The following is a 21,606-nucleotide window of genomic DNA, read 5'->3' on the forward strand; positions in this document are numbered from 1 at the left end:
GCCCGGATAGGATGAAGAGTTCGACCCGGCTGGGTGAAGACGACTCAAGGTAGGGAGATCTTCAGTGGCTTAGTGTTAGTTTTTTTAAGGGGGGTTTGGGTGGGTTTACAGTAGGGGTATGTGGGTGGTGGGTTGTAATGTTGGGGGGTGGTATTGTGTTTTTTTTACAGGCAAAGGAGCTGATTTCTTTGGGGCATGCCCCACAAAAAGCCCTTTTAAGGGCTGGTAATAGAGCTGTTAACTTTTGTAACTTAGTTTAGGGTAGGATTTTTTTTTTATTTTGGTGGGCTTTGTTATTTTATTAGGGGGCTTAGAATAGGTGTAATTAGCTTAAAATTCTTGTAATCTTTTTTTATTTTTTGTAATTTAATGGGTTTTTTTTGTATTTTAGTTTAGTTTATTTAATGGTATTTTAGTTTAGATATTTTTAGTTTATTTAATTTATTTATAGTGTAGGTGTATTTGTAACTTAGGTTAGGATTTATTTTACAGGTAAATTGGTAATTATTTTAACAAAGTAGCTATTAAATAGTTATTAACTGTTTAATAGCTATTGTACCTAGATAAAATAAATACCAAGTTACCTGTAAAATAAATATAAACCCTAAAATAGCTACAATGTAATTATTAATTACATTGTAGCTATCATAGGGTTTATTTTATAGGTAAGTATTTAGATTTAAATAGGAATATTTTAATTAATAATATTAATATTAATTAGATTTATTTTAATAAGAATTTAGTTAGGGGTGTTAGAGTTAGATAGGGTTATTATACTTAATATATATATAATATAATAACGATATTAACTATATTAACCCTAATATAATTAGGGTTAATATAGTTTATATATAATATAATAACTATATTAACTATATTAACCCTAATATAATTAGGGTTAATATAGTTAATATATATAATATAATAACTATATTAACCCTAATATAATTAGGGTTAATATAGTTAATATAGGTGGAGGCGGTGTAGGGGGGTCAGATTAGGGGTTAATCTATTTAATATAGGTGGCGTTTAATATAGGTGGCGGCGGTGTAGGGGGGTCAGATTAGGGATTAATCTATTTATTATAGGTGGCGGCGGTATAGGGGGATTTAGATTATAGGCAAAAGAGCTGATTTCTTTGTGACAATGCCCCGCCAAAAGCCCTTTTAAGGGCTGGTAAAAGAGCTGGTTACTTTGGGGCAAAGCCCCAAAAAGCCCTTTTAAGGGCTGGCAATAGAGCTGTTTACTTTGGGGTAATGCCACGCAAAAAGCCCTTTTCAGGGCTATTTTTAGGGTTAGACTTAGGTTTAGTGGTAGGGATAGTTTAGTATTTTAGGGGTTAATTAATTTAATATAGGTTGCGGCGGTGTAGGGGGATTAGATTAGGGGTTAATTAATTTAATATAGGTGGCGGCGGTATAGGGGGATTAGATTAGGGGTTAATTCATTTAATATAGGTGGCAGCGGTATAGGGGGATTAGATTAGGGGTAATTCATTTAATATAGCTGGCGGCGGTGTAGGGGGATTAAATTAGGGGTTAATAATTTTAATATGGCTGGCGGCAGGGTAGGAGCTCACATTAGGGGGTAGTTAATGTAGCTGGCGGCGAGGTAGGAGCTCACATTTGGGGGAAGTTAATGTAGGTGGCGGCAGGGTAGGAGCTCACATTAGGGGGTAGTTAATGTAGGTGGCGGCGGAGTAGGAGCTCACATTAGGGGGGAATTAATGTAGGTGGCGGCAGGGTAGGAGATCACATTAGGGGGTAGTTAATGTAGGTGGCGGCGGGGTAGGAGCTCATATTAGGGGTAGTTAATGTAGGTGGCAGCGGGGTAGGAGCTCACATTAGGGGGTAGTTAATGTAGGTGGCGGCGGGGTCCGGGAGCGGCGGTTTAGGGGTTAATACATTTTTTATTATTAGGAGAGTGAGGGGGGATAGCGGATAGAGGGTTAGACATGTCGGGCTATGTTTGGGAGGCGTGTTAGACAGTACGGGTGATTTTATAACTTAGTCAGGTTTTGTAGACGCCGGCAGTTTCTAAAGTGCCGTAAGTCACTGGCAACTCCAGAAATTTGTACTTATGCAGATTTCTGGACATCGCTGGTTTGTCAGACTTACGGCACTTTAGCATCTGACGGCGCTGTATATGTGATAGCTCGAGTTGCGAGCTGAAACTACAGGTGGCGGGGGTTCCCTCGCTTGCGCCGCAAACTACGATCTATATCGGATCGCGCCCCATATTCCTAGAGGGGTTAAAGATCACTCTCACTGCTACAAAGAACTTCTACACGTGAGGTTTCTCCCTCACAGATGCAGCAATTTACCTCATTAGATTGAGGTTGTTTCTAGTAAGTGGAATACCTCCCTAACACCTATTACACAGACTAGATGAACTTATCTTTATTTTGTGTATATCAAATGGATCATTTTTAACTTTGACTTCAGAGATCTTAAAGCGCTGTTTCACCCTTTGTTTTATATAAATATCTATCTATCTATCTATCTATCTATCTATCTATCTATCTATCTATCTATCTATCTATCTATATATATATATATATATATATTCATATTTAGACATGTATATGTATGTATCTCTATGTTAAAGCACTTTGCCAGCCTTTTTTTTCTTATCTAACACCTGATATCTGATATCATTGAGCCCTTATAACTTTTTATGCAATATTTTTTTCACTAATTTTTAAGACAGTGTTATTATGAGTGTAACTGTACTTTTAAATGTATTTTTGATTTGTTTGTGCAACCTTTTTTGTTAACCAGGGCACTGAAGTCGCACTATCCAGATGCGCATTAAATTTAATTGAGCTCAAGCAAACGCGTTTACTTTCAACTTAACGTAATATGCGCGCTAACTCCTACGCACGCAAAGAGCCACAATAAACCCTTTATCACAACCATGCAACAGTTAGAGCTCCACTTGTAATTTAACCCTCAGTAAATAATGTGTAATTAAAGGGAAATGAAACACAACATTTTTATTTCATGATATAGAAAGAGCATGGCATTTTAAACAACTTTCTATATTACTTCTATTAGCTAATTTGCTTTATTCTCTTTTATATCTTTTGCTGAAAAGCATATCTAGATAGGCTCAGTAGTTGCTGATTGGTGGCTGCACATAGATGCCTCGTGTTATTGACTCACCTATATGCATTGCTATTTCTTTAACAAAGAATATCTAAAGAATGAAGCAAATTAGATAATTGAGATAAATTTGAATGTGGTTTAAAATTCTATTCTATATCTGAATTATGGAAGAAAGATTTTGGGTTTAGTGTCCCTTTAAGTGTATTTTTAACAATATGAACTAGCAAAGACAAATTATACATGTCAGCAACTACTATAGATAACTTATTTTAATAGGGTACATTTAGCTTAAAGGGACACTGAACCCAAAAAAATTATTTTGTTATTCAGATAGAGCATGCAATTTTAAGCAACTTTCTAATTTACTCCTATTTTCAATGTTTCTTCGTTCTCTTGCTATTTCTATATAAAAAAGAAGGCATCTAAGCTTTTTTCTTGGTTCAGACTCTGGACAGCAGTTTTTGATTGGTGGATGAATTTATCCACCAATCAGAAAGGACAACCTAGGTTGTTCACCAAAAATGGGCCGGCATCTAAACTTGCATTCTTGCATTTCAAATAAAGATACCAAGAGAATAAAGAACATTTGATAATAGGAGTAAATTAGAAAGTTGCTTAAAATGCCATGCTCTATCTGAATCACAAAAGAAAAAAAATGGGTTCAGTGTCCCTTTAAGTTTCAATTTAATTTTCTGAGCTCACATAGCATAACAAATAGCTGACATTGGATGGACTAATAATAATTAGAGCTCGCATATTCTGTTAAAAACTTGATATTTTGTGAAGCCCTTAACTTTGTACTAATGTGTGGCTAGAATGTTTCTTTTAAATAGGTCCTTAAGCATATTTTATCTTTATCCATATTTAAACTTTTTCTTACAACATTGAAAAGGAATATCAATAAATGTATTTTTGTGTCACGTTAAGTAGCCATTGCTATCACAAATCATATTTAATGAAGGAAAAAATGGGAAAACTTTAACAGTTTTGCTCTTAGCATTCCATAGAACCTGAAGATCAATTTAATCAGCCCAAATGCATATCTAAATTGTAGGTGCATTTAATTTAAGAATAACCTTATGAATAGGGTTGCACCGATACCATTTTTTTATGACTGAGTACAAGTACCGATACTTGTTTTCAAGTACTCGCCGATACCAATTACCGATACTTTTTTTTTAATGTCATGTGACAGTTTACCAAACACAATACAGACTAATTATTTAAGATTCCTTCTTTATAATTATAAAGGACTGTAATTCAAAAGACATTATGAAATAATAAAAAAGTTCACTGAACATGTTTATAAATAAAAAATATTACAATAAAATATTAAATTCAAAGGGGGGATACAATTGGGTTCTAGGGCTGTTATATAACATCAATCTGACATTTGTATGGAGGTTCGACTCTAAGTTGAACAGTCTTTCACTTTCCACCATACTGCATGGGGCAGAAAGATATTTTTGAGCCATTTTAGCCAAAGCTGGAAATCTGTTTATTAAATGCCCAGTACTTCAGGGGTTTGTACAGTGGTACAGTGATCTCTCCTACAATAATACAAATAACAGCAATTTGTATTGTCAGAACAGTAGTAAACAATTTTTAGTTTAGTCTCCTCTCCAGTTTAAAATGAAATGGGAACATGCAGTTTGAAAAAAACGCCACAAGATAGCATATGGGTAGGAAGTGGAGGTATCGGTTTAAGTATCGTTGCATTTGCACAAGTACAAGTACTCATGCAAATACATGGTATCGGTACCGATACCGATACTAGTATCGGTATCGGTGCATCCCTACTTATGAATATCTTAGATATCACTGGGTTATTTGTCTTAATTGTTTTGTTACTTCTGTCACTAAGTGTGTTGCTAATTTCCTTCAACTATCCTTTCAGCAAAGAAGTACTCAAATTTGATAGCACTCCACTCATCATCTGGTGCTTTGTGTATTCTGTTTTATTAGTGGCCCTTTAACAAATAAATGAGAGAATGACTGCACATGGCACAAAAATGTAGTAGATTAATAAAAAAAAAACATTATTCTTAAAAGGAAATAATACCCATATGCTAAATCATTTCTATGTGAAAAAGGAAGATATTTTACCTCAAAATGTCTTCAGCTCTCAATAGTAAGTGCTCTGTGAATAGCTATCCTACAGCAACTGTCAGCATGTTGAAAAAAACAACTACCAATCTGCTTCATCAGTGCAGCTGTCACACTTTGCTTTACTGTGATCTCATGAGATTTCACTGAAAGCCCAATAGATTTCATAGTAAAATTCCTTGAACTGCATAGGGAATTAACATGACAGATGCACACTCCCTAGCAAGTCCTGGGACTAGTATCCTGATTGGCATAAAATCCCTTTACAATGAGATGTGGCTATTGAGAAAAATTTGAAGTAAAACATATTCCTTTTTTACATAGAGATGTTCAGGTGATATTTTCTAGTCAGCTTTTTACCACTATTCTGCACTACTTTCAATTGCTTCAAAATTTGGCTATTATGTAGGAAATGCAGAAAAGTATTTTATGGAGGTGGGAAAAGCTTCAAATGTACAATTTTACAAATATAACATTTGTTCTCTCTGTACTACTACTGGCTTACAACAGTAGCATAAGCTCTTAACTTACGTTCACATTTGCTGTCCAGTTGTTCCTCTGCTGCCATGAAAATATTACTCTTAGGAAACATGGGGTTAACAAATTTCCTTAGAAGATTAACAATGTTTTCAAAATTCAGCTGAACTGAATGGCCTAATCTTGGAGGAAACATAAGAATATTTCTCTTGCAAGGTGTATCCAGTCCACGGATTCATCCTTTACTTGTGGGATATTCTCATTCCCTACAGGAAGTGGCAAAGAGAGCACACAGCAAAGCTGTCCATATAGCTCCCCCTCTAGCTCCACCCCCTAGTCATTCTTTTTGCCGGCTCTAAGCACTAGGGTCTCTCTACGGGAGGGTAAAGTGAATGTGGTGTTAGAATTGTAGTTTTTATTATTTTCAATCAAAAGTTTGTTATTTTAAATGGTACCGGTTTGTACTATTTACTCTCTAGCAAAAAAGTGATGAAGATTTCTGCTGAGAGGAAAATGATTTTAGCATGTTGTAACTAAAATCCACTGCTGTTCCCACACAGGACTGAGGAGTACCAGAAAACTTCAGTTGGGGGGAACGGTTTGAAGGGTAATCTGCAATGAGGTATGTTCAGTCATTTATTTCTAGACAAGACTTAGATAATGCTAGAAGAGACTGACAATATCCCCATGAGGGGAGGGTAAGCTATGTTCACAGACTTAGTAAGGAATTGAATGCTTACATAACAGGGCTAATTATGCTGGTTGACACTGATTCAGGGCAATCGATTGTTTATTCAAGAAAAATATTGTTTGTAGACACTTTAAAAGTCCTTTTGGGGTTCTTTCTGGGGTTATTACCCACATGGCTGGTTTTTAGTCACTTAAGAGTAATTTACTAGGCCTCACAACTCCGGAGTAGAGTGGGAGGGGCCTAATTTTGTGCCTCAGATGCGCAGTTAGAATTGCAGAGAAGTTCATGCTGCTTCATATGGAGGGTCCTGCTGCTGTTTGAGAGCCTTATAGAAGCTATATTCCCCCAAATCTGATCCCTAAGGGCAGGTAGGGCCACAGCAAGGCTGTGGCAAGGTGCTGTACTGTTTTTAACCGGGTGTTGGCTTTAGGCTGCTCCGGTTTGGGCATTAAGGGGTTAATCGTTTTGAAACTTGTGGTGCAATCTTATTAAGGCTTTAGGTACATACTGTGAAAATTTCAGGAGAATTGCTGCATTTTTCACTGTTTTGTAAAATTGTGTGCTCTTTTTATCTCTTAAAGGCACAGTAACGTTTTTTCAAATTGTGTTTTTTATTTGATTAAAGTGATTTCCAAGCCTGCTTGTATATATTACTAGTTTATTAAACATGTCTGACACTAAGGAAAATCCTTGTTCAATGTGTTTAGAAGCCATGGTGGAACCCCCTCTCAGAATGTGTCCCACTTGTACTGATATGTCTATACACTTTAAAGATCATATTGTTGCACTTAAAAATGTGGCCCAAGATGATTCTCAGATGGAAGGTAATGAGGGTAGCCTCTCTCCAAGTGTCACAACCAGTTACGCCCACGCAAGCGACGCCTAGTACCTCTAGTGCGTCTAACTCTTTTACATTACAAGACTTAGCGGCAGTCATGGATAATTCTCTTACAGCCTTCTTATCTAAACTGCCTGTGTTACCCGCAAAGCGTGATAGCTCTGTTTTAAGAACAGATTATGAGCATTCTGACGCTTTTATAGCCGTATCCGATATACCCTCACAATGCTCTGAAGTGGGAGTGAGGGATTTGATGTCTGAGGGAGAAGTCTCTGATTCAGGAAGGGTTCCTCCTCAAACAGATTCAGATACATTGGCTTCTAAATTTAAACTAGAACACCTCCGCGTTTTGCTTAGGGAGGTATTAGCTACTCTGGATGACTGCGACCCTTTGGTGATCCCAGAGAAATTGTGTAAAATGGACAAGTACCTAGAGGTCCCTGTTTACACGGATACGTTTCCGGTCCCTAAGAGGATTGCCGATATCGTTACTAGGGAGTGGGATAGACCAGGTGTTCCCTTTGCTCCTCCTCCTGTTTTTAAGAAAATGTTCCCCATACCTGACCCTGTGCGGGACTCGTGGCAGATGGTCCCTAAGGTGGAGGGGGCTATTTCTACACTTGCTAAACACACAACCATACCAATTGAAGACAGTTGTGCTTTTAAAGACCCTATGGATAAGAAGTTAGAGGGGTTTCTTAAGAAAATTTTTGTTCAACAAGGTTTTCTTCTCCAACCTATTGCCTGCATTATTCCTGTAACTACTGCAGCTGCTTTCTGGTTTGAGGCACTGGAAGACTCGCTCCAGACGGAGACCTCATATGAGGAAATTATGGATAGAATTAAGGCTCTAAAGCTAGCTAATTCTTTTATCACTGACACCGCTTTCCAAATAGCTAAGTTAGCAGCGAAAAATTCAGGTTTTGCCATTTTGGCGCGCAGGGCGCTATAGCTAAAGTCCTGGTTGGCCAATGTGTCGTCTAAATCCAAGCTTTTGAACATTCCTTTCAAAGGAAAGACCCTCTTTGGGCCTGAATTGAAAGAGATTATTTCAGATATCACCAGGGGAAAAGGCCATGCTCTCCCTCAGGACAAGCCCTTTAAGACAAAGAACAAAGCTAATTTTCATTCCTTTCGCAATTTCAGGAACGGCCCGCTTCATCCTCTCCGGCTGCAAAGCAAGAGGGTAACGCTTCACAGCCCAAGGCAACCTGGAAACCTTACAAGGGCTGGAATAAGGGTAAACAGGCCAAAAAGCCTGCAGCTGCCACCAAGACAGCTTGAAGGGGTAGCCCCCGATCCGGGACCGGATCTAGTAGGGGGCAGACTCTCTCTCTTCGCTCAGGCCTGGGCAATAGATGTACACGATCCTTGGGCATTAGAGATTGTAGCCCAGGGATACCTTCTAGAATTCAAGGACTCTCCTCCAAGGGGAAGGTTCCACATTTCTCGTCTGTCTACAGATCAGACAAAGAAAGAGGCGTTTTTTACACAGTGTAGAAGATCTACTTACAATGGGAGTGATCCACCCAGTTCCAATTGCAGAACAAGCACTGGGGTTTTACTCAAACCTGTTTGTGGTTCCCAAAAAAGAAGGAACTTTCAGACCAATCCTGGATCTCAAAATTCTAAACAAATTCCTCAGAGTCCCATCATTCAAGATGGAGACCATTCGGACAATCTTACCAATGATCCAGGAGGGTCAATATATGACTAAAGGATGCGTATCTGCATATTCCTATCCACAAAGATCATCACCAGTTTCTCAGGTTCGCCTTTCTGGACAAGCATTATCAGTTTGTGGCTCTTCCTTTCGGGTTGGCCACTGCTCCCAGAATTTTCACAAAGGTGCTAGGGTCCCTCCTGGCGGTTCTAAGACTGCGGGGCATAGCAGTGGCGCCTTACCTAGACGACATCTTAATTCAGGCGTCGACTTTCCAAAGAACCAAGTCTCACACGGAGATCGTATTGGCCTTTCTGAGGTCTCACGGGTGGAAGGTGAACGTAAAAAAGAGTTCTCTCTCCCCCCTCACAAGAGTTCCATTCCTAGGAACCTTGATAGACTCGGTAGAAATGAAAATATTTCTGACGGAGGTCAGAAAGTTAAAACTGTTAACTACTTGCCGAGCTCTTCATTCCATTCCTCGGCCATCTGTAGCTCAGTGCATGGAGACAATCAGACTAATGGTAGTGGCAATGGACATAGTCCCTTTTGCTCGGATACACCTCAGACCACTGCAACTATGCATGCTCAAACAGTGGAATGGGGATTATGCAGATTTGTCTGGTGGTTGTCTCAGGATCACCTGTCTCAGGGAATATGTTTCCGCAGACCAGAGTGGATCATTGTAACGGCCAACGCCAGTCTGTTAGGCTGGGGTGCGGTCTGGGACTCCCTGAAAGCTTAGGGCTTATGGTCTCAGGAAGAAACTCTTCTCCCTATAAACATTCTGGAACTGAGGGCGATATTCAACGCGCTTCAGGCATGGCCTCAACTAGCTGCGGCCAAATTCATCAGATTTCAGTCGGACTACATCACGACTGTAGCTTACATCAACCATCAAGGGGGAACAAGGAGTCTCCTAGCAATGATGGAAGTAACCAAAATAATCATGTGGGCAGAGGATCACTCTTGCCACCTCTCAGCAATTCACATCCCAGGAGTAGACAACTGGGAAGTGGATTTTCTAAGTCGTCAGACTTTTCATCCGGGGGAGTGGGAACTCCACCCGGAGGTATTTGCCCAGCTGACTCAGCTATGGGGCACTCCAGAGTTGGATCTGATGGCGTCCCGTCAGAATGCCAAACTTCCTCTTTATGGGTCCAGGTCCCGGGATCCCCAGGCGGTGTTGATAGATGTTCTAGCAGCGCCTTGGTCCTTCAATCTGGCCTATGTGTTTCCACCGTTTCCTCTCCTCCCGCGTCTGGTTGCCAGAATCAAGCAGGAGAAGGCTTTGGTGATTCGTGGCCACGCAGGACTTGGTATGCAGACCTAGTGGACATGTCATCTGTTCCACCATGGACATTGCCAATGAGGCAGGATCTTCTGATACAGGGTCCGTTCAAGCATCCAAATTTAGTTTCTCTACGTCTGACTGCTTGGAGATTGAACGCTTAATTCTATCAAAGCGTGGGTTCTCTGAGTCAGTTATAGATACTCTGATTCAGGCTAGAAAGCCTGTCACCAGAAAAATCTACCATAAGATATGGCGGAAATATCTTTGTTGGTGTGAATCCAAGGGTTACTCATGGAGTAATATTAGGATTCCCAGGATATTGTCTTTTCTCCAAGAAGGATTGGAGAAAGGATTGTCAGCTAGTTCCTTAAAAGGACAAATATCTGCTTGTCTATCCTGTTACACAAGCATCTGGCAGAGGTACCAGACGTTCAAACGTTTGCTCAGGCTTTAGTCAGAATCAAGCCTGTCTATAAACCTGTGGCTCCGCCATGGAGTTTGAATCTAGTTCTTTCAGTTCTTCAAGGGGTTCCGTTTGAACCTTTACATTCCATAGACATTAAGTTGTTATCTTGGAAAGTTTTGTTTTTGATAGCTATCTCTTCTGCTAGAAGAGTTTCAGAAATATCTGCCTTACAGTGTGATTCACCTTACCTGGTGTTCCACGCAGATAAGGTAGTTTTGCGTACCAAGCCTGGTTTTCTTCCTAAAGTTGTTTCTAACAAGAATATTAACCAGGAAATAATTGTTCCTTCTCTGTGTCCTAATCCATCTTCAAAGAAGGAACATCTATTACACAATCTTGATGTAGTTCGTGCTTTAAAGTTCTATTTACAAGCAACTAAGGATTTCAGACAAACATCTTCTTTGTTTGTTATCTATTCTGGTAAGAGGAGAGGTCAGAAGGCGACTGCTACCTCTCTTTCCTTTTGGCTGAAAAGCATCATCCGTTTGGCCTATGAGACTGCTGGCCAGCAGCCTCCTGAAAGAATTACTGCTCATTCTACCAGAGCAGTGGCTTCCACATGGGCTTTCAAAAATGAGGCTTCTGTTGAACAGATTTGTAAGGCAGCGACTTGGTCTTCACTGCATACTTTTGCCAAATTTTACAAATTCGATACTTTTGCTTCTTCGGAGGCTATTTTTGGGAGAAAGGTTTTGCAAGCAGTGGTGCCTTCCGTTTAAGGTACCTGTCTTGTTCCCTCCCTTCATCCATGTCCTAAAGCTTTGGTATTGGTATCCCACAAGTAAAGGATGAATCCGTGGACTGGATACACCTTGCAACAGAAAACAGAATTTATGCTTACCTGATAAATTACTTTCTCTTGCGGTGTATCCAGTCCACGGCCCACCCTGGCATTTAAATCAGGTAAAACATTTTTTGTTTAAACTACAGTCACCACTGCACCCTATGGTTTCTCCTTTTTCTTCCTAACCTTTGGTCGAATGACTGGGGGGTGGAGCTAGAGGGGGAGCTATATGGACAGCTTTGCTGTGTGCACTCTTTGCCACTTCCTGTAGGTAATGAGAATATCCCACAAGTAAAGGATGAATCCATGGACTGGATACACCTTGCAAGAGAAAGTAATTTATCAGGTAAGCATAAATTCTGTTTTTTTCCTGTGACAAATGATTTGTCTGTTTCTGATAACCTACTTGTAGATGATTATTTTTAGGCAACTGTGACCTTATAATTTGCTTGTTACAGATTTTTCTTTGTAATAAAGATTTTTTTCTATGATTTTTTTGCTCAGTTCAATTTAACTAAATGGAAATAAAATGGTTATATAATCTGTAAACTTTGCATTGACATATTAAAGGATTTATTTTCTGTCAGGTCAGAATGAAAACAAAAAGATTAAGGGATTTCAAAGATGTGTACACAATGTTACATAAAATCCAGATAGTATTTAACTGCTATTACATATAAGATTTTTGCATACTTATAAGATCAGAAGAAAACATAATCAACCTTAAATTTATTTAGACTCTTATCTTATGACTTCACTTGCTTATTTTAATCACCCAAAATAAATTCAGATATATTCAAGATATTTTGTTATTTAACAGCCATATTAATACATATTAAAAAAACTAAACTCAATTCTACACATAGACAAAAACATGGAACATGATAACAATCTAATAGTTAAAGGGACATAAACCCAATAGAATTAAAAAAATGTTTCCAATTTACTTCTATTATCTAATTTTCTTTGTTGTCTTGATATCCTTTATTGAAAGATCATGAATACACTAAAGGGACCTAGCTGAACACAGTGACAAGGGGCAGTGACAAGGGGCATGTATGTACAGCCACCAATCACTAGCTGGCTCCCAATACTGGATTGCTAATCCTGAGTCTACCTATGTATGCTTTTTAACAAAGGATACCAAAAGAACAAAGCATATATATATACATATATATAATAAAATTGAATTGGAAATTTGTTTAAAATTATATTCTCTATCTGAATCATGAAAGTTTAATTTTGATTTTACCGTCCCTTTAAATTAATTGCTCCCAGAACTGCATTGCTGCTTCTGAGCCTACCTAGATATGATTTTCAATAAAGGATACCAAGAGAACAAAGTGAATTAGGTGATAGAAGTTATCTGGAAAGCTGTTTGTTTGCCCTTTCTGAATTATGAAAGTTTAATTTTGAGAGAAAGAGCGGGGGGTGGGGGGGGGGGGAGAGGGATAGGAACACAAAATAGAAAAAGTTTGGCAATCAAGCACACTATTGACACCAAAGTTAAGTGTATTTTATTCAGTTACAACTTAACCTAAAAACCAAAAGAGATAAATGCTTTTTCTTTCTTTTAACATAAATATTGGTATGTGAAATTAATTGTGTGCATATGACCATATTTACGTTTAGTAAGGAAATATTTTTGAAGGGAATTGAGGTTGAACTCTATGGGCTCTATTTAAAGGGACATGAAACCCAAAATTTTTCATTCATGATTTAGAAAGAGCGTGCAATTTTAAACAGCTTTCTAATTTACTTCTATTATCGATTTTGCTTTATTCTCTTAATTGGTAGCTGCAGATTGGTGGCTGCACATAGATGCCTCATGTGATTGGCTCACCCATGTGCATTGCTGTTTCTTCTGCAAAGGATATCTAAAGAATGAAGTAAATTAGATAATAGAAGTAAATTGGAATGCTGTTTAAAATTGTATTCTTTACCTGAATCATGACAGAAACATTTTGGGTTAAGTGTCCCTTTAACAAAAGCCAAATGGACAAGGGTAGATATCTCCGCCCCTGTCTGTCCATCATTGTGGCTAGTTCACTATATATGTGTTTAAAGGGATATGAAACCCAACATTTTTCTTTCATTATTTGGATAAAACATACAATTTTAAACTACCTTCCAATTTACTTCTATTATCTAATCTGCTTATCTTGGTATCCTTTGTTGAAGGAGTAGCAATGCACTACTGGGAGCTAGCTGAAAGCCAAAGAAAAGATGCATATATGTGCAGCCACCAATCAGAAGCTTCTGAGCTTACCTAGGTATACTTTTCAACAAAGGATACAAAGAGCATGGAAAAAATTAGATAATAGAAATACGTTGGAAAGTCGCATGCTCTATCTGAATCATGAAAGAAAAAATTTGGGTTTCATATCCATTTAACCCCTATAAAGAGAATAAACAGATAAGCCTCGATTTCAGCCTTTCCTAAATTCTTATTTGATATTGAAAAAAACAAGATCAGCCATTACTGATTTAATTTATTTATTAAAACAATCACAATCTTACTGAATAAAGAACAGCTGAGCAGGATAACTCCCACAATATTCAATCTCCATTTCCATACAACAAAACCATTAATGACCGATAATGGCTGTTGATCATGCAAACGGTATCAATACACAAATAATATAGTGTTACAAAGAAACTCTGCATGTGTTCTACTCCTTGCATGGCTGCTATCAGTGTCTCCTTTTATTGTGGGACAAAGGGGTTTACTACATAGAGTTACTTTTTTTTTTTCCAACAAGCTTTATTAAACAGAATTAGACAGCTGTACATAATAAATGATCAATAAACCACAGTGCTCATTACTTCAAAATGAATAAATCATGTTTACACAACTTTGTATTTGTGCTGTTCTAATCTTTAACTCACATTACTTCCAGAAGTCTTTTGATGAGGATGAGGTAAGTTCACGCGATTATCATGAAGCTTGCAACTGGGTCCATACTACTGTATGAACAATGGTATAGTACTTGGATGCAGTATGGAGTAGGCACCCAATCAAGCCTGTCATAACAACGTAGTTTAGAAATATTTTCTTGCGTCCCTATTATTTACTCACTCAACAGGGTACCTTGGAGGCTCGACTCGAGTGTCAAAAGAAAAAAGTCAGAAATAAGTCATAAATAAGGCAAGGCATAAGGGAAGTGAGGAAGAAGAAGGGGAGGGGGAAGTATATGGGGGAGGAGGGGATAGAAAAAAAGGGGGGTTTGGATTGTCTCTAAGTTCGCACACTCAGGAAGATCACCGACTAGGCGTTTCAGGACCATAAGCTCCCAGACAGCGTCTAAAGGCCTCTACCCTCCCATATCAATTGCATGTATTCGTGCGTAACCAATTTGCCATTCCGAAGGTAATGGTATCTCTCCAGCCCAAACAGGTCCCCTGTTCGAGCCCTACACTCCTCCAAACTCGGGACTTGTTGAGTCTTCCAGTGTTTGGGTATGAGACACCTGGCACTGTTCAACATTTGGAGGACTAGGCATTGCTTGACCTCCTTATTGATTTTGGGGAGGTTATGATATATTAAATAGTGCGGGTTAGGGGGTATAATGATATTCAGGAGTCTACTGATCTCCCTGAATATGTTATCCCAAAATGGGCACAATTGGGGGCATGCCCACCAGATGTGTAAGAGGGTTCCCTCTTCCCCACACCCCCTCCAGCAGTCCCTGCTGGTGTTTGGGTAGATTCTTTTCAATTTTTGCCGAGTCAGATACCAGCGACTCAGAAATTTATAATGCATCTCCTGAAGCCTCGATGAGACTGATGCTTTTTTGGCTTTGTCAAATATTTTAATCCAGGTTTTGGTGTCAATCTCCAATCCCAGGTCTCTGTTCCATGGCTCTGTGTATGTTGGAAGTACAGTTTCATCCTTTACAATCAGCAACCTGTATATGGTAGAGATCAAATGACTCGGGGTGTACCCGGAGGTGCATAGAGCCTCAAAGAAAGTCTTTTGTCTTGTTAAGGAGTCCTTCGCCTTGTGCGTATGAAAGAAATGGTGGAACTGAGTCACTCTGAACCAGGAGAAGAACAGCCAGGTATCCCACTCAGCCAATTCATCCTGGGTCCGCATTTTCTCATGGTGAAGGGCGTTTGCTATGATTGCTTCAGATAGGGGATAGGAGGAGTCTGGAACGTGCACTCTGATTGCTATGCCCACATCTGGGTTCTCACACACTGGAGTGTTAGGCAAGTGAGCAGTTGAGATGCAGCTCTCCAGGTAGACCACTTTGTCCCAGTCTCGAAAGACATCCCTAAGCAGGGGATAAAGCTGTAACTGTCTGGGTCGGTTCACTGGAGATACCCAGGCGAGCGAGCCCACATTTCCCCTCTGTAGGATTTCGTTATCCATTCCTATCCATGCCTTATCAGTCTAGCAATGACATAATTCTACTAATCTCTGCAGGCCAATGGCTCTGCGGTATATGTCTAGCAGGGGGACTCCCAGGCCCCCTCTACTACTGGGGAGATAGATGGTTCTTTTACAAATTCTCGGTCTCAGACCATTCCAGATGTAGGATTCAATTGCAGACTGTATTTGGCAGATAAAGTGGGATGCTGATGTAAGGGGATTGTCTGCATTATGTATAACACTCTTTGTAGAATGTTCCTTTTGACTACATGTATGTGCCCTAGCCAAGATATAGTTTTATTCTTCCAGTTTGCTAAATCCCTCATGACCTCATCTCTAATATGTTTGTAGTTTAAGTTGACTAATTCTGTGACAGAGGGGGCCAGGGTAATACCTAGATATTTTAATTGGCCCTGTGCAATCTTAAGTGGACACTGTGACCGCAGGACATCAATAGCATTAGCTGATTCTGTAATGTTCAGTATCTCTGACTTTGTAGGATTTAAAAGGAAATTGGACACCCTGCTATACGTCTCGATTTCTGCCAAACATGCCTGTAGAGATGGAACAGTGTCAGTCAGAGTAAACAAAACATTGTCTGCATACATTGCTAACTTGTGTTCTCTGTTCCCTATCCTTATGCCTTTAATGTTAATGTTGGAACGAATTTTGCAAGCCAGGACTTCCATTGTGAGCACAAATATGAGGGGTGAGAGTGGACATCCCTACCTCGTGCCGTTTGCAATCTGGAATGTTTTACAAAACATGCCATTTACTCGAACCCTCGCATTTGGTGAAGAGTATAAAGAGAATATTCTGTTGATAAGACGCTGACCGAGTCCCATCTTTTGCAGTGTGAGACTCATGAACAGTCAATTGACCCGGTCAAATGCCTTCTCCACATCTGTTGACACGAGTGCGACAAGGAGCTGACGTGTGCATGTGTGATAAGTTGTATGACTTTAAGAGTATTATCCCGTGCCTCGCGGGGGGGGATAAACCCCACTTGATCCGTGGAGACAAGTCGGGGCATATATCTATTTAGTCGGTTGGCCAAGACCTTAGCCAAAATTTTGACATCAGAATTAAGCAATGATATTGGCCTGTAACTACCCGGCTGGTTCTCAGGCTTATCCGGCTTGGGTATTACCTTGATAAATGCCTCCAACATCATGTTTGGCAGAGTCGGCGACTCAGATAGCTGATTAAAGGTTTGCAGCAAGTGTGGCACCAGAGTATTCGAAAATGTTTTGTAGTATCTAGCCCCGAACCGATCAGGGCCCAGACTTTTGCCCGCTGGGAGCTCCTTGATGGCCGGCAATATCTCCTCCACCGTGAGGGGAGCTTCTAGCTGTTCCATTTCCTCCTTTGTGAGCTTTGGCAGATTCACATCAGATAAGTTATCTGTAATAGATTGCTCAGTAGGAGGCACATGGGGAAGCTCATCCTGCCCATCCACAGGGGGATGCAAGTTATAGAGGGTTTCATGAAAGCTCCCGAAGACATTGGCAATGGAAGGGCCATCTGTGTGCTTGGTTCCATCCCGATCAATGATCTCAAATACATATGCATTTAACTGTTTTCATGTTATTGCCAGCACTAGGAGCTTACTCGTTTTAGGATTAGTGCCTTTCTTTGCTTTTCCTCCCATAGATGTTGTAAGAGTGCAGACCTAGCTTGTGCCAAGTCATTTTGCAATACCTCATCTCTAGGTTGCTCCTTGTGCACCGACTCTACCTGTGAAACCCGCTCAAGAAGCACAGAGTACTGTTCTCTTTTCTTCCTATTCATGACAGATTTATGTTTAATCAGGACACCCCTGATCACACTCTTGTGCACCTCCCATATTGTGGTATTACTCATGGAGTCATCAGCATTGAGGCAAAAATACTCCTCAAGGTCTTTCTGCAGCTTCTGTACCAGGAGAGAGTTAACCAAAAAGGAGTCCTCTAGTCTCCACACAAAAGGAGTCACTGGGATATTGGGCCACCGGATCGAGCAGCACACTGGTGCATGATCTGACCATGTTATTGATCGTATATTTCAACCTGTTATGATTGATAAGCCCACAGGATCTGTAAAAAAATAGTCGGTTCTTCTATATTTCCTATGTGGGTAGGAATAAAATGTAAAATTTTTAGCTGTAGGGTGCAGCGTATGCCATACATCATGAAGAATGAGATCTCTGAGGGACCTGGTGAGATGCTTAAGGACCTTATCAGGAGTGCTGGAAATACCATCTGAGGTGTCAAGGCTGGGGTCCAGGGATTCGTTGAATTCCCCCCCAAGATCAGAATTCCCTTCTGCACCTCCAATACTGTCTGCGAAACCTTTCTAAGAAACGAATCCTGGGAGGTGCCCGGGAGATATAGATTTGCCAACGTAATTGGTCTACCATAGAGTGTGCCGACCAGTATCAAATATCTGCCATCAGGGTCCTTACGAGTCTGCTCAAGCCGGAAAGGCACCCTGTTGCGAAATAGTATGGCTACCCCGTTCTTTTTTGAGGGACCTGAAGCGAAGTGGGCTTCTGGGTATTGGCGACTATACCATCTGGGCTCCCTGGACATGGGAAAGTGAGTCTCCTGTACATAAACAATGTCACCACCCATTCTGTGTAAATCTCTGGTGACCATGGACCTTTTTCTGGGGCTATTAAAACCCTTGATTAATTAATTCTATGGGGAGATGCCTCGCTCGTGTATGTGAGTCTGCCATTTTAGTGAGAAAAAAAAAGTGGTGGGCAAAAAGGACTAAGGACAAGTGAAGATGGGAAGGGAGGAGGAAAGAGATATATTAGTATAAGAGGAGAAGAGAGGAGATGGGGTGAGGGGGTATTTAGATAGAAATTAAGAGCTGATATGTGAGGGTGGGGGTAAGCTGGGCTAGATGTCTCGAGTCTGGTGAGGGGTTAGGCCTTAAGCCAGGGTTAACCTGTTCATGCCAATCAGAAGATGCCACAACCCACCTGCCCAGGGAAATGGACCCCACAGGGAGCAGAAGCAGTCATGCAAAGGAACAACAAGAACATTAAACATGATGAACATTATTACAAGGAGGAATAAAGCAGATACAAAACACATCAAATACATCAATCTTTTTGCACATGGTGAGATTTAGAAGCAATTATGTCTCTGAATAAAACTCAGACTGTGCCATAAACCAGGAGTTTAACTGTCGGCTGCCCTTTCAGGTATTGCAGCCAATAGGTCATCCTTTATAATTGGGAGCCAACTCTCTCCACACCCCTGCTAGGCCATGAGTAAGGCCCTCTAAGATCTATGATAGCAATCCCACCACCAATATGTCTACTATTGGGGGAGTTCCAGTAGGGCCACTAAGCGTGTCACATAAGAGTTGGTATGCTAGTGTGTGGAGTGTTAGTAGGGGGCCAGTCTTCCATTGGTATTCTAATACCCATCAAGCTATCTATATGATTAGTGCATTGACACTATTCTCCCCCTATATGTCTAGACCTGGTGTCTGGTTGTCATGTGCTTTCCATGACGGTTGGGGCTAGGTGTTGCCACCTTTGTCAGAGGTTCCGCATTATGCCAGGGCTAATCTACCTGGTTCTTCCAGAGAGTGTTATAGTAATCCCACCCAGTAAAATGTGTCCTAGTAAGAATGAATGTAGGCATGCTGAGTTACAGCAATATTAAGCTGTTGAACAGTAACTCAAGGCAAGATTAATCAGATATGTGATACAACCGTAACATCAAACATAATTTGTCAGAGAGATCTAAAGAAAAACATGTTATTGCATAAAACATTAACTGTACTATAAATCAAAAACTTCGCTGTGGGTGCTCCTTCTAGGTGCTACAGTCAACCGTTCAACAAAAGGCAGAAAGTTAGTTCCAGCCATACCCTATATGGGTCAATAGATAAGGTCTGCTAGGCCTTGTGATAAATTACTACTCAGACGGGGCGATTTTCTTCTTCTTTGTGACCTGGTCCCACTTCCTCAGGAGCAAGTCTTGCTGCAGTGTTTAGGGGCCTAATATGCAGGCCCAGTGCTTGATTAAAGTTTGGTAGGTCTGCTACGGTCCTGTATATGGCTGATGTTCCATCTTTGGAGGCTACAATACAGGTGGGGAACCCCCATCTATATTGGATTTTTTGCTCCTTGAGCGTTGATGTGACATAGCGAAGGTCCCATCTCTTTTTTAGGGTTGCCGGACAAAGACCTGTACATCAGATCCCTCATAAATTAATGGATGTCATTGCCTTGAGTGCCTGAGGATATCTTCTTTGTCCTTGTAGGATAGAAGCTTTACAATTATGTCTCTTGGCGGGGCCCATGCGGGCGGTTTGGGCCTCAAGGCCATATGTGCTCTTTTGATCTGGAGATCTGCTGCCGCCAGGGTATTTTTAATATACTTAAACAGCTCTTGGACATAACTGCTGATTTCAGAAGGACTTACTGCTTCAGGAATGCCTCGGAGCCGGAGGTTATTTTGTCTGCTCTGGTTTTCTAGGTCTTCTATGCGGTCTGTCAGACCTTGTAATATCACTTCCTGCGACTGCACACAGCTAGCTTGGTGCTGTAAATCTGACCGCAAGGCCTCCTGAGTTTCCTCGACAAGTGTGACCCTCTGATCTATCACCACAATATCTTTCTTTAGTTCACTGAACATATGCTTCACGTCCATCATGGCCTCCTTTATGTCAGTTTTAGAAGATAGATGCTTAATGCCATCCTTGGTGACATAGGCGTGCTGTGGGGGGTCCACTTCAAGGACCGGAGCAGCCATCTACTGTCTTGCGTTATCTACCATACCCCTACTGGAGTTTTGTGCAGCATCAGAGGCAATCAGATAATTCTCTATATTGGAAGACTGAGAGCTTTTAATTTGTTTTGTGACTCTTCTTGCTGACATGACTGTGGGCTTGAGCGTTAGGTGATACAGAGTTGGTCTTAGGTACAGAAGGCTTTGGCCCCCAGTCTTTATATTATGCCCCTTCTAGATAACTGAGGTACCTCTCCCAAATGATGCCAGCAGAGATTAGGTGTTTATACTCACACCCACTAGGTATGGAATAGGGGTGTCCCTGAGCTCTTTCAATTTAGTTGGCAAGGCAAACGATCTGTGCTTTCTGTCAAGTTCAGTGCTGTAACAGTTCCACCCTATGGGAGTTGTAGCTGAGGGGATGCACTGTGTAAAGTTATAGCGCTAGCTAACCAAGATGGCGGGTGCTACCATCACGAGGGCCCTATATGAGGCCTAAGTTCAGTAGAAGTCCTATGCTATGTTATGTGCCAATCTCTCTACGGGACCTATCAGTCTGATATCGCCACAATGGCTAAGTTCACCAAAGCAGCTGTTAGCAGCTGGTATCTTAACAAGGTGCTTTCAGATTTCTGTCGCCCGTCAAGGCAAACCCGCTGTAATGCCCTTCACTCACCGGATCTTCTTAAACTGTGATGTGTCTTGACTATCGTCTGGTGCTGGAGCAGCATGTGGAGTCTCTTACGTTGTTATATGTGAGGACTCTGCTGACGGCAAGTCACTTTCTCACTGCGTGGTCTGTTCAGGAATTCCCCAAGGTTCTCTCACTGTTCGCCCGGAGCCACAGTGTCTCTGATTGCTCTGTTTTCTGCATGCCGCAGTGCTGTAGAGAGGACTCGCAGCCCGGTGTATCCGGGCAAAGATCTCCTAATGCAATGTCTTTTAGTGAGGTGGCTCCAGCTAGGCTGGTCTTTCAGGTCCCTGTGTTCTCCCCCTTGCGTTTGCCTACGCAGCTCAATAATGTACCTCGGTAATGCTTCTACAACGCTTTTAGTTTATCCATCTGCTACTG

Source organism: Bombina bombina, chromosome 6 (assembly GCF_027579735.1).
Source record: "Bombina bombina isolate aBomBom1 chromosome 6, aBomBom1.pri, whole genome shotgun sequence".
Classification (NCBI taxonomy): Eukaryota; Metazoa; Chordata; class Amphibia; order Anura; family Bombinatoridae; genus Bombina; species Bombina bombina.